The sequence below is a fragment of the Arachis stenosperma genome, chromosome 8, assembly GCF_014773155.1.
Source record: "Arachis stenosperma cultivar V10309 chromosome 8, arast.V10309.gnm1.PFL2, whole genome shotgun sequence".
Taxonomy (NCBI): domain Eukaryota; kingdom Viridiplantae; phylum Streptophyta; class Magnoliopsida; order Fabales; family Fabaceae; genus Arachis; species Arachis stenosperma.
The window spans coordinates 31731239-31738130 of NC_080384.1; the positions used below are offsets into that span (position 1 = coordinate 31731239).

The 6892-nt window shown below is 34.1% G+C and overlaps 2 pseudogenes; both read left to right on the top strand.

The window, feature by feature from the left end:
• The first annotated feature begins 3945 nt into the window (after positions 1–3945).
• LOC130945799 (linolenate hydroperoxide lyase, chloroplastic-like) lies at positions 3946–4399 on the top strand (annotated as a pseudogene).
• A 1177-nt stretch (positions 4400–5576) lies between these two features.
• On the top strand, positions 5577–6028 carry LOC130945800 (fatty acid hydroperoxide lyase, chloroplastic-like; annotated as a pseudogene).
• The last annotated feature ends 864 nt before the right edge of the window (positions 6029–6892 follow it).

The window sequence follows — 6892 nt, forward strand, 5'->3', positions numbered from 1 at the left end:
TGAATGAAGCATCATAATTTTACACTATAGATATACACTTTATATATCTGTACAAAGGAAGGAGATAAATAACTAATTCTCAACTAATTCTCTAACAAATTGTAACAAACTCATTAGCTGTACAAGATTAGAAGCTTTCTAACAACTTTTTGTATTTTATTTTAAATTCAATTTTATTTTCAGAGTCTCACATATTATGTTACATCCCCCCGCAAGTTGGTATTTCTTGGTTTGTGCAAATCAAGTAATCCCAGCTTGGACAATAGAGAGGAGAAGGGCCCTGGAGCTAGGGGCTTTGTAAAGATGTCAGCAGGTTGGTCAGCAGAGGCAATATTTCTCAAATTTGAAATACTTTCCTTGTACTTGTTTCGAGCAATATGATAATCAATCTCCACATGCTTGGTTCGCTCATGAAAGACCGGATTAGAAACAATGTAGATAGCAGATTTGTTATCACAAAAAATATTAACTGGGAGAGGAGGACGGATGTCAAACTCCTTTAACAATTTCAGCAACTAAATGAGTTCACACGTACCATTAGCCAGCACTCGATACTCTGCTTCAGAGGAAGATCTGGACAAAGTTGTTTGTTTCTTACTCTTCCAAGAGATGAGTGTGTGATCAAGAAAGAAGCAATAACCAGTGATGGACTTCCTAGTGTCATTGCAAGCACCCCAATCTGAATTAGTGTAACCAGAGAGCTTAAAAGAGTTTGTGGCAGAGAAGAAGAGACCAGAAGCTGGAGATTGTTTCAAGTATCGAAGAACCCTGTAAGCAGCTTGCAAATGAACATTAGTGGGTGAGCCCATGAATTGAGAGAGGCAACCCACAGAGTAGCTCAAATTTGGCCTGGTATTAGTAAGATAAAGAAGCCATCCAATCAATCTACGATAGAGTGAAGCATCAGGAAGCACAATTCCTGTTTCTTTGGACAAAGAGGTTGAATACTCCATAGGTGTTGTCGCTGGCTTGGGTCCAAGCAAGCCACAGTCATTGATCAAATCCAAAGCATATTTTCTTTGGTAAAGAGAAATTCCAGCTTTGCTTTGAGCTACCTCCATTCCAATAAAAAACTTAAGAATGCTAAGATCTTTAATTTGGAACTTGCTATCCAGAAAGTGCTTGACATGTTGAATTTCATTCAAATTATCACCAGCTAGAACAAGATCATCTATATACACCAAAATTGTTGTGAACCCATATGTAGTAGATTTAGTGAACAAAGAGTGACCACTTTCAGACTGATTGAACCCCAATTCAGTTAATGCAGTAGAGAGCTTGAGATTCCATTGACGACTCACTTGCTTCAAGCCGTAAAGAGACCTGTCTAGCTTGCAAACCAGCTTGGGATCAGAACATTTCAACCATTTCGGAAACTTCATGTATACATCTTCATGAAGGTTGCCATGAAGAAAGGCGGTGTTAACATCAAGTTGATGAATACGCCAGTCCTTTGCTGCAGCAATGGCAAGAAAAACTCGAACAGTGCTCATTTTGACCACTGGGTTGAAATTGTCAATATAATCAACCCCTGGAATTTGGGTAAAACCTTGAGCAACTAGTCGAGCCTTGTGCCGTTCAACAGTTCCGTCCAGGTTGAATTTAGTGCGAAAGATCCACTTATAACCAACTGCATTCTTGCCAGGTGGTAAAGAGGTAATGGTCGAGGTTTTGTTTTGCTTAAGAGCAGCAAGTTCTGCATCAATAGCCTTTCTCCAACAATCATGTATGACAGCCTCAGAGTAGTGTTTAGGGTCAGGGTTGTTAATGATAGCAAGAGTGAAGGCCAGGTGCTTTGGAGAGAAAGATGCATATGACAAATGGTGAGATAAGGGATACTTACAATTTGAAGATGCTTGGACAGTTTGGATGGGATCTCTATGTGAACGAAGGTTGAAGCAGTGATAGTCCTGAAGATAAGAAAGTTGCCTGTGTTCCCTTTCAGACCGTCTTAAAACAGGAATGGAAGGTGGTGAATTAATGGTGGCAGTTTGGCAGATTGAGTAACTTGATTAGGAACTGTATTAGAGGTATGAGTGTCATGCAAAGATGCAGTAGATGATGCAGTATGAGAAATAATGTCAGGGGCTGTGTGATTAGTTGCTAAAGATGGAGTGTCATGAATGTTAGGATGAAATGTAGAAATAGGATACAAATCCAAGAAGGGATCTGAATTTGCAGGTGTGAATGATTGTTGTGCAGTGGAGTGTGAATTACTTGAAACAGTTTTGAAAGGAAAATGTTGTTCAAAAAATTCAGTGTTCTGGGACATAAAGATTTCTTTAGTTTCTATGTCAAGCAAAATTGAACCTCTAGTGTCGCTTTTATAGCCTAGAAAAACGCATTTTCTGGACCTTGGATCCAACTTTCGTCTTCTAGCAATGAGAGTGAAAGCAAATACAAGGCAATCAAACACCTTAAGTTCACTTAAATCTAGTTTAGAATGAAATAGAGCTTCATAAGAAGTCATATTGTTCAAGAAGGCATTAGACAATCGATTTATCAAATGAATTGAATGTTGTACAGCATAGTGCCAAAAACATTTTGGGACAAATGAATGAAACAAAAGCGCTCTAGCAACAGCGAGAATGTGTCAGGACTTTCTCTAGGATGAAGAAAATAGGAGTTGATTGGGTCTGAAATGGGGGAAGAACCAGATCTGAAAAATTGAACTTGAAATTGGGAATTGGGCCATGAAGGCAGTGAATCATTTGAAATTCGCAGCGGAATGAGCAGAGTTGGTATCGGTATTCGTATCATCGGGCGCCACTGAAAGATGGCAAGCTCTGATACCATGTAAAATGGTACCAGTGTGATGCAGCAAGCTGTCAAAAGAAGAGAAAAGAAGTGAAAGCTAAAGCTGATGATAAAGCTTCAGTAGATTGAAATTGAAGAGGACAATGAAGAAGATTTGAAGATGTTAGAGAGAAATTTGGATGATGAACGTTCTCTATATATTGATTGAATGAAACATCATAATTTTACACTATAGATATACACTTTATATATTTGTACGAAGGAAGGAGATAAATAACGAATTTCAACTAATTCTCTAACAAATTGTAACAAACTCATTAGCTCTACAAGAGTAGAAGCTTCCTAACAACTCTTTGTATTTTATTTTAAATTCAATTTTATTTTCAAACTCTCACATATTATGTTACAACACTATTTGTTGCTCCTATCATAATAGCTGTTGTGTGCAATTTCGACTAAAAAAAGTTAGCATAGTCTTGCCAATCTGACACAATAATTTTTTTTGGCTAATTTAGACTTTTGTTGATTATACTATCTTTCCTTATTTCTCTTAGTTTTAGAGAGTATCAAATTTCTGATATTTTTAGCTCCTATTAAGAGTTTGGATTTTAGTTTTGTCAAGACCTAAGATTTGATTTATGGATAGCTAGAAAGAAAATTTAGACAAAAAAGGAATGCAAATTTTGAAGTTGAAAGTAAATGAGATAAATGTGAATGAACAAGTATTTACAAAAATTATATAATCACCCATCTTAAAAAAATATTTAGTTACAAAATGATCCTATTTTAGTTAAGATGTTAATTTTTATTGGGTTAAATTAACTCAAACTAAAATTAAACATTCAATTAAAATAAACCATATCATAGAGAATAATTTACATATTATTTTAGAGAGGGTTGAGTAGAACTCACCTTAAAATATATTCTCAAAATGGACACGACAATATTGAGTTGCCCTTTACCGAGAACGTTTCCGTCACCATCGTCCATTTTATTTTTTGGTGATAATATAATAATGTAATATAATTACATTGCAAATAAATACACAAAAACATTTTTCAAAAAACAATAGCATAACCCAAAACAATATATAACTTGTTAATATCTTGGTGGAAAGCTAATAGCTATCACACAAGTTCCATCGCCATATAAAACCCTCTCTTTTTCCTTCCTATCCTATTATAACCTATGTCATTTTCACCTCCTCCACCACCACCATCACTGGCCACTCCGTCATCAGCGCCGTCGATGGATCTCCCATTACGGCAGATCCCGGGAAGCTAAGGATGGCCGTTGGTGGGTTCAATATCTGACAGGCTCGACTACTTCTGGTTCCAGAAGCCCGAGAGCTTCTTCAGGAAAAGAATTGAAAAGCACAAGAGTACAGTTTTCCGTACCAACGTTCCACCCTCGTTCCCATTCTTCTTGAACGTTAACCCTAATGTCATCGCCGTCATTGACGTTAAGTCATTCTCCCACCTCTTCGACATGGATCTCGTCGAGAAAAAAGGATATTCTTCTCGGAGACTTTGCCCCCAGCCTCGCCTACACCAGAAACATGAGAGTCGGTGTTTACCAAGACCCTTCCGAACCTCAACATGGCATGGTAAAGAGCTTCAACTTATTCTTATTAATAATATGATTATATGAATCAACTTAATTGTTTAAAAAAATTGCATGATTCTTGTTAATATGTAAGTTGAAGCTTTGTTTGTTCTACACTGTACTGATTCTTTTGTTAACATTTATTAACGGTTCCATATTTATTTAAAATTTGAAATTAAAGAGAAAATAATATAAAATATTGGTTTTGTTAATGTGATATGCACCGAAATTTGGTTTTAGTTTTGTGCCTAATTGTGGTGTACTGGTGTGGCGCGTTGAAGAAAAGCAAAGAAGTTTGTAATAAGAAGGAAATAAGATCGATATATATGTTAAGTAGTTTTCAAGTTGATTACGATAAGACAAACGTACTTTTTGTAAAGAGTTATGTTAGTAAGATAATATTTTAAAATGATATATTTATTTTAAAAAAAATTAACACTATTTGTTGCTCCTATCATAATAGCTGTTGTGTGCAATTTCGACTAAAAAAAGTTAGCATAGTCTTGTCAATCTGACACAATAATTTTTTTGGCTAATTTAGACTTTTGTTGATTATACTATCTTTCCTTATTTCTCTTAGTTTTAGAGAGTATCTAATTTCTAATATTTTTAGCTCCTATTAAGAGTTTGAATTTTAGTTTTGTCAAGACCTAAGATTTGATTTATGGATAGCTAGAAAGATAATTTAGACAAAAAAGGAATGCAAATTTTGAAGTTGAAAGTAAATGAGATGAATGTGAATGAACAAGTATTTACAAAAATTATATAATCACCCATCTTAAAAAAATATTTAGTTACAAAATGATCCTATTTTAGTTAAGATGTTAATTTTTATTGGGTTAAATTAACTCAAACTAAAATTAAACATTCAATTAAAATAAACCATATCATAGACAATAATTTACATATTATTTTAGAGAGGGTTGAGTAGAACTCACCTTAAAATATATTCTCAAAATGGACACGACAATATTAAGTTGCCGTTTACCGAGAAGGTTTCCGTCACCATCGTCCATTTTATTTTTTGGTGATAATATAATAATATAATATAATTACATTGCAAATAAATACACAAAAATATTTTTCAAAAAACAATAGCATAACCCAAAACAATATATAACTTGTTAATATCTTGGTGGAAAGCTAATAGCTATCACACAAGTTCCATCGCCATATAAAACCCTCTCCTTTTCCTTCTTATCCTTTTATAACCTATGTCATTTTTACCTCCTCCACCACCACCATCACTGGCCACTCCGTCATCAGCGCCGCCGGTGGATCTCCCAATACGGTATATTACGGGAAGCTACGGATGGCCGTTGGTGGGTTCAATATCCGACAGGCTCGACTACTTCTGGTTCCAGAAGTCCGAGAGCTTCTTTAGGAAAAGAATTGAAAAGCACAATAGCACAGTTTTTCGTACCAACGTTCCTCCCTCGTTCCCATTCTTCTTGAACGTTAACCCTAATGTCATCACCGTCGTTGACGTTAAGTCATTCTCCCACCTCTTCGACATGGATCTCGTCGAGAAAAAGGATATTCTTCTTGGAGACTTTGCCCCAGCCTCGCTTACACCAGAAACATGAGAGTCAGTGTTTACCAAGACCCTTCCGAACCTCAACATGGCATGGTAAAGAGCTTCAACTTATTCTTATTAATAATATGATCATATGAATAACTTAATTGTTTAAAAAAATTGCATGATTCTTGTTAATATGTAAGTTGAAGTTTTGTTTGTTCTACATTGTACTGATTCTTTTGTTAAATTTTATTAACGGTTTCATATTTATTTAAAATTTGAAGTTAAAGAGAAAATAATATAAAATATCGGTTTTGTTAATGTGATATGCACCGAAATTTGGTTTTAGTTTTGTGCCTAATTGTGGTGTACTGGTGTGTCGTGTTGAAGAAAAGCAAAGAAGTTTGTAATAAGAAGAAAATAAGATCGATATATATGTTAAGTAGTTTTCAAGTTGATTACGATAAGACAAACGTACTTTTTGTAAAGAGTAATGTTAGTAAGATAATATTTTAAAATTATATATTTATTTTAAAAATAATTAACACTATTGTTGCTCCTATCATAATAGCTGTTGTGTGCAATTTTGACTAAAAAAAGTTAGCATAGTCTTGTCAATCTGACACAATAATTTTTTTGGCTAATTTAAACTTTTGTTGATTATACTATCTTTCCTTATTTCTCTTAGTTTTAGAGAGTATATAATTTCTGATACTTTTAGCTCCTATTAAGAGTTTGGATTTTAGTTTTGTCAAGACCTAAGATTTGATTTATGGATAGCTAGAAAGATAATTTAGACAAAAAAGAATGCAAATATTGAAGTTGAAACTAAATGAGATGAATGTGAATGAACAAGTATTTACAAAAATTATATAATCACCCAACTTAAAAAAATATTTAGTTACAAAATGATCCTATTTTAGTTAAGATGTTAATTTTTATTGGGTTTAATTAACTCAAACTAAAATTAAACATTCAATTAAAATAAACCATATCATAGACAATAATTTA